The following is a 9,388-nucleotide window of genomic DNA, read 5'->3' as shown; positions in this document are numbered from 1 at the left end:
GCAGAGAAAGTCAGGGAGGCTGGACGCAAGGAAACCACTGCCTCCTGGGATCTGTGGTCACACATCCCGCCAAAGGGAATCCTCCATGTGACCCTCAAACTCCTGCTCACACCACACTTCACTTTAATGACATGGGAATTAAAGATTCTCCTTGAAACTATCTTTGATCAAATTCAAATCACAGCTAGATTTAGATAAAGAAATTCTTGTTCTTTCATCAGGATACTCTAAAAACATGCCTCCATCTAAATTTTTCTGGCATCTCACCAGGTGGGAATTGTTCCATTTAAAAAAAAATATTAAGTATAGTTGATTTACAATAATGTGTTAGTTTCAGGGATATAGTATAGTCATCCAGTTATTTTTTTAGATTATATTCCATTAAGGTTATTATAAGATACTGCATAAAATTCCCTGTACTATACAGTAATTCCTTGTTGTTATCTAGCAGTGTGTCTATTAATCCCATACTTCTAATTTGTTCTACCCTCTCTCCCAATCCCCTTTGGCAACTGTTTGTTTTCTATGTCTCTGAGTCTATTTTGTGTACAGATTCATTTGTATTGTTTTTAGATTCCATATATAAGTGATATCGTATTTACTTTCTCTGACTTACTTTACTAATAATAATATTCCCTAAGTCCATCAATGTTGCTGCAAATGGTAATATTTCATTCTTTTTCATGGGTGAGTAATTACTCTTCACTAATTTTTGAATCAGTAGCATTTTAAAATTTAATTCCTCTTTAGAATCCTCACCACACTGATTTTGATGAGCTACTTGTGGGCCGTCTACATCTTAGATGAGTAACCTAAGGGCTGGGATAGAGTTAGTACATGCCCCACCCTGCACCAGAGCCAGACACAGGACAGGGTGAGACGAGTAAGGGAGCAGACAGTCTGCCGTCTCCCCCGTCCTAGGCCTCCCCCTGAACCTGTGCCAGGAGCCTCTGTGTGGGTCACAGAGCACCTGGTGCTGCAGTGCCCTTGTGCCCACAGGACTTGGCAGATGAGGAGTCTTTGCATAGTCTTGACTTCTGCTCCAGGAACCTGATGGACATTTTTATAACTGCCTGCTGGATACCTGTCTTGGTGTTCTGAGGTCACAGCAGCAAGTGACACTCACATCAATCTTGTAGAATCTTACACTGGCCTTAGTGTCCATTTTCTTTTGAGTGACTTCATGTGGGTTTGGGGTCTGGTGTCACATCACTGACCATTCGTTTCCTGCCATCTTTTCTAAGAGCACACTGACCACGAGCACCAGGGTCAGGAGCCTGCCTGTCAGGGAACAGGTGGGCTGCAGGCTGCCAGGCAGGGAGGACACTTCCTGGTGGGGTTTTCATTCCCCGCTGTAAATGAGGATGTAACTTGCTGTTGTCAAGGGCACATAGCGAGTCTGTGACCTCTTTCTGGGGTGAGTGACAACTTGTGTTGTATCAGCAAGAAATACTGACATCACCTTGTTACCCATGCATCACTTAGAGAAGACCTGTTAGTACAACGAGGTTATTTACAGGAAGTTAGTAATGCATGTTACAGGAGGCTACAGAGATTTTATAAAATGATGGGGAAGAACCAAGCGGGAAACTCCACACTGTTCTCAGGGTCTCACTCCTGAGTCCAGGATCTGAATGCTTGGTGACAGCTCAGTCAGTACAGACGTGCACCTGGGCACTGCACGTTTGGAGGGGTTGAGGTACAAATAGGTAAAGACACAGAACTTCCTCTTGTGTTTAGTGTTCCCAGTTCAATAAGGAAGGAAGGAGCAGGCTTCCTTCTGTGAGACGTTGGGGCTCATAGGGGATGGGAAGCCCTGGGCTGGGGGAGGACAGCCTGGGCTGGGGGCCAGGTGACCATCCACTCAGCCCTAGGATGAGCTGGTTGGATGGCATCACCAACTCAGTGGACATGAGTTTGAGCAAACTCTGGGAGATGGTGAAGGACTGGGAACAGGAAGCCTGGCATACTGCAGTCCACAGGGTCAAAGAGTCAGACATGACTGAGGGACTGAACACCCCCACCACTACCTCCCAGAGAGAGAACACAAACATTCTAGTCAACTGGTCACCACATGTGGTTATCTGAGGTGTGCAGGATGGGGTACCTGGATTAAATGTATTGTCTAACTTGTTGCAGCCTACTGGGTGCAAAAAATCCAGATAATCCACAGTCATAGTGCCAAAGTTCTCAGACTCTCCAGATCAAATACTGAGAAAATCCTGTACTGCTTCTTGACAAAAGCCTCAGAAGGAACCCATCTTTCCACTTTCATATGAATGGGAAATGGCCCTTGCCCCAGACAAAAATTCTGTCAAATATTCTTTCTGGAACAATCCCTCTATCAATGTACCAGAGACCTGCTTTGCAACAAGACTGTTGAAAGACTCATTTCATGAGTGGCCTCAAATCATAAAAGTTCTGCAGCCCTGTCTACAGAGAAGACTGGATGGAGTTCATCACTTTCTCTTCTGGATCCCCAGGTCCTACCATCCTACTCAGTCATATAGGAGAATGACACACACTTGGACTTTACTGGTCCCAATCCATCCAAACACCTCGCCAAACTCGACCTCACAGGAGGTTAGCTGCTTCTCTTGATGAGTGAAAATGTCTTCTACAGATTTTATGAAACTGATGATCACTATCCTTTTTGCAAATAAAGATAAGTACCTCAAGTGTTTATTATTAAAAACAAAACATACAAATGCCACAGTAAAACAACTCCTTTGACTGGATGAACTGAGATTTTTTTTTTTTTTCCCCACTTAGTAGATACAGAGAAGCATGAGACTCAATGTGTCTATTCTTGGCTTGGTTTCTAGGTTAAGTTGGTATAAATTTGCAATAATTATTCATGGTTTAGGTCTCTGATGCAAACATATTCTCTCCTCACTTTTTGGCTATTGTTTTTACAACTTTTAAAAAATATGTAACACTCTATTTTCCTTATTTTTGTTTTAATATTGATGAAATGTTTGCATTAATAAGACAAATTTGATTATTTTATCATCTGTGATTACCTATATAATAGACTAATGAATCATAAAATGTGTTCCCCACTATTCTGTTTTTTTTGTTTGTTTGTTGTGTTTTTGTTTTTTGCTGCACCTTGCAGGATCTGGTTTCTCAATCAGGGACTGAAGTGGTGGCCCCCTGCAGTGGAAGCACAGAGTCTTACCCATAGGACCACAAGGAACACCTCTGTTCCCCATTATTCTAAAACTAGGAAGGTGAATGGAGTAATCAATTAAATGCATATTGAACATATCCCCCTCCTGTGTTCTCCTAGGGGATTATTTTCAGCATCATTTATATGAATAGCTTTGAGAAAGGGGTACACAAACAGTGTGCTGTCACTCCGAATCCTGATAATGACAAAGAGCAAACCTGAAAATAACAGGGCTTATCTTTTCAGCAGGGCTTCCCTGGTGGCTTAGACATTAAAGAATCACCAGCAATGCAGGAGACCTGGATTCAGTCCCTGGGTGAGGAAGATCCTCTGGAGAAGGGAATGGCTACCCACTCCAGTATTCTTCCCTAGGGAATTTCATAGACAGAACAGCCTGGTGGGCTGCAGTCTATGTGATCGCAAAAAGTCGGACATGATTAAGCGACTAACACACATATTTTCAATACTTTTAACAACTGCAACTTACTAGAATGTGTGAAAGAATGTATTTTTCAAATATATTACTTCTGACATACATTTCTTGAGATCTCCTTTCCTTTTCCTAATCTTTTCCTTTCCTTGTCATTTCTGGTAACTTTCAGTTCAGTTCAATCACTCAGTCATGTCCGACTCTTTGTAACACCATGGACCACAGCATGCCAGGCCTCCCTGTCCATTATCAACTCCCAGAGTTTACCCAAACTCATGTCCATTGAGTCGGTGATACCATCCATCTCATCCTCTTCTGTCCCCTTCTCCTCCTGCCCTCAATCTTTCCCAACATCAGGGTCTTTTCAAATGAGTCAGCTCTTCTCATCAGGTGGCCAAAGCATTGGAGTTTCAGCTTTAACAACAGTCCTTCCAATGAACACTCAGGACTGATCTCTTTTAGGATGGACTGGTTGGATCTCCTTGTAGTTCAAGCGACTCTCAAGAGTCTTCTTCAACACCACAGTTCAAAACCATCAATTTTTCAACACTCAGCTTTCTTTTTATTTTTAATTTATTTATTTTAATTGGAGGCTAATTGCTTTACAATATTGTAGTGGTTTTGCCATATATTGACATGAATCAGCCATGGGTGTACATGTGTCCCCCATCCTGAGCCCCCCTTCCACCCCCCTCCCAATGCCATGCCTCTGGGTCATCCCAGTGCACCAGCCCTAAGCACCCTGTCTCGTGCATCGAACCTGGACTGGCAATCTATTTCACATCTGATAATATACATGTTTCAATTCTATTCTCTGTTTTCCTTCTGCATTGGTTTCAACATGATGAGATACTTTTAAGAATAGTATTAATAGAGTAATACGCTGTGTAAGGAAGTATGTCATGAACATGACAGAAATGGTCCTTGGCCTCATGGTGCTTACATCCATCTTCTTTGGGCTAAAATGCAAAGTGCAGCTGACCCACCACCAGCTCCATTTGCCTTAAGGGCCAAAACCTACTCTCAGGGGCCAGAACTTTCAATCACCTAATATTGACAGTGAGAAATTCCACAGAACAGTCTGCAGAGTTTCAGGGATCTGGTTAATTGCAGTATGAATGGAGAAAAGCCTGCATTGCCCTCCCAACCTGAGAGCCCTGGTACTCACTTGTACATTCCAGGCGTTTCACATCTCGTGATGTCTTTAAGAAATACCACCGAAGAAAAAAGAAAATGATGCCAAGGGGAATCACAGGTATAGCAGTCCAAGGAATTGCAGCCACCATAACGCCCATCACACCAACCACAAGTAGAAATGTCTGAAATAGTGAAAATAGAGGCCTTCGTGTCAAGGATACTTTTCAAAGATAAACTTTGTTGATTTGTTAGAATTAAACTCCTTTCCTTGAAATTTGTTGAAACAGCAGGGAATGGTTTTCCTTCCAAAGAAATAAAACTATAGGTGGTCCTCATGATGTTTATTGAATGAACCAAACACTGATAAGAACTTCCTAGGTATCAGCTCTTCTGATACACTCAGTAGCCCTTTGAGGCAGGCATTACTACTTTTAACAGATGAGACTATTTGAGGTTCAGAGAGTAGGAGCTGCATCTCAAACTATCAGGAGTCAGCAGGTGTTGATTCATCTACTAGAGAGATGAGTGAGCATGTATCACAGATGAGGAATCCAGACACCTCAGCTATCCATGTAGGGATAAAGTGGTTAATTACAAATTCAGAGTAACATATATAGTAACAGTATTATCTAATTTTATAAATGGACACAGTGAGGCATAGGGAAAGGAAAAGCAACTTGATGGAGACTGCAAAGCCTAAGTCACGAAGCTGGCAAGCCCATGTCATGAGCCATTATGACATATTTAAGCTTGCCCCCAATATACAGCCATCTTTCTATCATTATACTAAGTATTTAAAATGTCCATTCCAAAGGTTAACTATTACAACAACACCAGATTCCATTTACAATGTATGTACTGTACGTAAGGCTCTGTGCTGAGTTCCATGAACATTCTCTTAATCATCACATTATCCCCTGAGATGGCATTCTCTTGGGAAATGATCTTGGTCTAAAAAAGACAGCAGGTAGAATGGAAAATGAAATCATTGGTTGATGCTGATTTACACATCCATCTTTATCAGGAAAAGTATGATACCCTGGAGGACAGTATCAGGCAAAAAGAATGCAATCAACACTTCTTGTCTGCCTGCTATGAACGTGGGGTGGGGTGCTGGGACTTGCAGATTCACCCAGTCTGGGCTAAGGCCTTTGAAGCTAATGATCTCAGGTGGATACAAATCCATGGTGATTTGCACAGGGTGCTGAGAAACACAGAAAAGAATACCTGAATATTTTTAGACAAATCTAAGACTCATGACTGATTTTATAGGCTTCTTTAACAAATAGAAAGAATGGCATGAATGACTTGCAGGCAGTAATCACAGTTGATGGAAATTTTGACCAAAAAGGAGCTGGGATGAGAAGGTTGAGATGCTTGTCTGAGTTAACACTGGCTGTTCTTTAAGATAAGAAACGTGAGGTTGGGAGGGTAAGTGGTTATCTTAAAGTTTCCCAGGAAGGTACTGCTTATATTAGAGAAGGAGAGGAGCAGTTTGTGCTCAGGGAATCCTAGAGCCACAGCTGCAGGCAGGAGGAACAACCAACCAGAACTGTGACTCTGTGGCCAGGAGCCCTTTGGAACCAAACCACATGATCTGGATGGAGACCCATGTGCTTTTCCTGTTTCTCCCTGCCTCTGCTGTGGTATCAAAAAAAGCAAAAAAACAAAACTCAGAGTGAAGAGGATGGAACTATGAAGGAATAAATTCTAATCGTAAGTGGAGAAAAATAAGGCTGTCTGACCTCCCTCCTATTAGACCTATTAGAAAACAATTTCTTACAGCCACTGGCTTAACTGTGCATCCCATTAAGCTACAGCCTTCATGTTCATGGGGAGGGATCCTTCCAGCTCTTTCTATGTCTAGCCTTTAGGTCACTTGGCTTGTATTGCTGTTTGTCAAAAAAAGAAAAAAAAAACTACTAAAATGTCAATTATAAAAAAATGCAAATTACTGGGTTTTAGCAGACTTGCATCATTTGATGGATAACATTCACCCATTTCAATAATCTGGCTCTCCCCAGGTGGCTTCCCTGGTGGATTAGTCGTTAAAGAATCTGACTACTATGCAGGAGACCCAGGTTTGATCCCTGGGTCAGGAAGTTACCCTGTAGAAGGAAATGGCAACCTACTCCAGTATTCTTGCCTGGAAAATCGCATGCACAGAGTAAGCTGGCAGGCTAGAATCCATAGGGTCAAAAGAGTCAGACAAGACTAAGCAACTAAACCATTCCAGGTGAGAGCCTTTTAGGACTAACCCAGCCTGGCAGGTAACCTGGGAAGCAGAGGTAAGATCAAAATGAAGGGCTCCATGGAAGCTGGGTCAATGGATTTTTCCTGAGGTACCCACTGAAGACCCATTACTAATGCTCTCACAAACTCTGGAGTTAGGTTCAGGTTTCATGGCCCTAAATTCTAAAGCAATTCAAAGAGTTCGCCTCTAATAGCTTTATTATACACACACACACACACACACACACACATATTGGTTTTCCAAGTGGCTCAGATGGTTAAGAATCTGCCTGTAATGCAGGAGACCCAGGTTTGATCCCTGGGTTTGAAAGATTCCCTGGAGAAGGGACTGGCAACCAACTCCAGTATTCCTGCCTGGAAAATTCCATGGACAGAGGAGCCTGGCAGGCTACAGTCCATGGGGTCCCAAAGAGTTAGACATGACTGAGCACTTTTATTTTTATATGTATGTACATTTATAAATCTTTTATAGCCAGCCATTTCAAACCCTTTATATAAGTTTGTAGAAGATGAAAATAGTACCTAAGCAAAAAGTTAACATCTGAAGAGGGAAATAAAAGATCCTAGTGTACAATAAACACACAATAAATCCCTTCCTTGTAGCCAACCTCATTTCTTTCTCCTACATTCTCAGGAATGCCAAAAAGCCCAGTTCAAGCTACACACACAGTTACCCCCACCTGGTTGGATTCCAGGCCCATTTGATGGACCACATCACCATGGCTAGTGCTTCTGCACCTCTGTCAGACTATGGAACAGAGACAGTGATGGATATATAGAAAAAAGCATACTGACCCAGAAGCAAGTGTCCCAAATCCTCATGCCCCCCAAATAAAGAGAATCATTATTTTTATATATTTCCCATTTGGAGCACACCATTTGGGAAATCCTATTCAATGTCTATGAATCCACATGCACAAATAAAAAAACTCTTAGATGAAATCTTTCACTTGAGAGAAAATGGTGATTTTTCACAATTCAGAAAAATTCTTCGGTTGGCAGAGGATGACATTCTATACTTGGAGGAGATATTCCATTAGCACAATATTGTGCTTAGATACAGCTTCCCTGGTGGCTCAGATGGTAAAGAATCTGCCTGCAATGTGGGAGACCTGCCTTTGGTCCCTGGGTTGAGAAGATCCCCTGAAGGATGGCATGGCAACCCTCTCCAGTATTTTTGCCTGCAGAATCCCCAGGACAGAGGAACCTGGCAGGCTACAGTTCATGAGGTTGTAAATAGTTGGGCACAACTGAGCGACTAAGCACACAAGCTTAACACTAAGTGAGGGTCAGTCTGAGTCTTCATGTAAGCAGATACAGTAGCTTTCATGTCTCAGGAAGTTTAGAGGTCAGCTCTGGTTCTCAGATCTCTCCTTCATCACCTCTGTTTCCTTTGATATCATCCAACTAATTTAACTCTGTAAATCATGATATTATAAAATATTGGTGAGTCTTAGCTATATGATGAGATCTATACAAACCCTGGACTTCCCTGGTAACTCAGATGGTAAAGAATCTGCCTGCATTGCAGGAAGATCCTGGTTCCATCCCTGGGTTAGGAAGATCCCCTGGGAAAGAGAATGGTACCTCACTCAATTATTCTTGCCTGGAGAATTCCATGGACAGAGGAGGCTGGCAGTATACAGTCCATGAGATTGCAAAGAATTGGACACAACTGAGTGACTAACACGTGTACACACACAAGTACAAACCCTAAGCCTAAGCTTACCTAAACCTGCCTTTTGCTTGGGATATACTAATCACATTCTTCATCTGTCATTTGGCTGCCTTGGCTCTTTTCACAACCACATCATCTCTGGGACCTGGGTATCCTTCAATTCACTCTCAACTGAGAGTCACAGCTAACTCCACTGGAGAGTGAATGGTGGGGTTTGGTTTACACATTGTTAACCAGCACAACAGGAAGCATTAGGGAAACATGGTGTATCTCTTCCTTCATGTTTAGTGTATCTCATTGATCACATGCTTCCTTTCCACTTTTGTCAGGGTTCAACCTTATTACCAAATTTAAGTCTGGAGTCCTCTTATTTGATAATTTAACAAGGTACACCTTAAAAAGAAGAGCACTATAAAAGTGTATTACAGGGAAATCTACTCAACATTCTGTGATAACCTATATGAGAAAAGAATCTAAAAAAGAATGAATATATGTACATGTATAACTGAATCACTTTGCTATACATCTGAAACAAACACAACATTGTAAATCAGCCGTATTCCAATAAAATTAAAATAATTGTTATAAAAGAAAAAAGTCTTTAAAAAAGCTAAATGTCAAAGGTTTTGAAATCCATCTTATAAATAAAAGAAAAAAAAAACAGCTTATTAAAGTATGTACAAGAATTTAAAAAAAAAAAAAAAAAAAACTCTTGAAA

The 9,388-nt window shown here is 41.6% G+C and overlaps 1 long non-coding RNA gene across 1 annotated transcript in view; it reads right to left on the bottom strand.

Moving 5' to 3' along the window:
• Window positions 1-4,751: 4,751 nt before the first annotated feature.
• LOC104982632 overlaps window positions 4,752-9,388 on the bottom strand; it is a 15,848-nt gene continuing 11,211 nt past the window's right edge. Inside the window, exon 3 of the long non-coding RNA XR_824536.1 lies at window positions 4,752-4,921. This is a non-coding gene — a long non-coding RNA (uncharacterized LOC104982632). The remainder of the gene's footprint in view (window positions 4,922-9,388) is intronic.

The sequence above is a fragment of the Bison bison genome, unplaced genomic scaffold (genome assembly GCF_000754665.1).
Source record: "Bison bison bison isolate TAMUID 2011002044 unplaced genomic scaffold, Bison_UMD1.0 scf7180017864535, whole genome shotgun sequence".
Taxonomy (NCBI): Eukaryota; Metazoa; Chordata; class Mammalia; order Artiodactyla; family Bovidae; genus Bison; species Bison bison.
The sequence above is the reverse complement of the archived record's forward strand: the minus strand, read 5'-3'. Positions and strand labels throughout refer to the sequence as shown.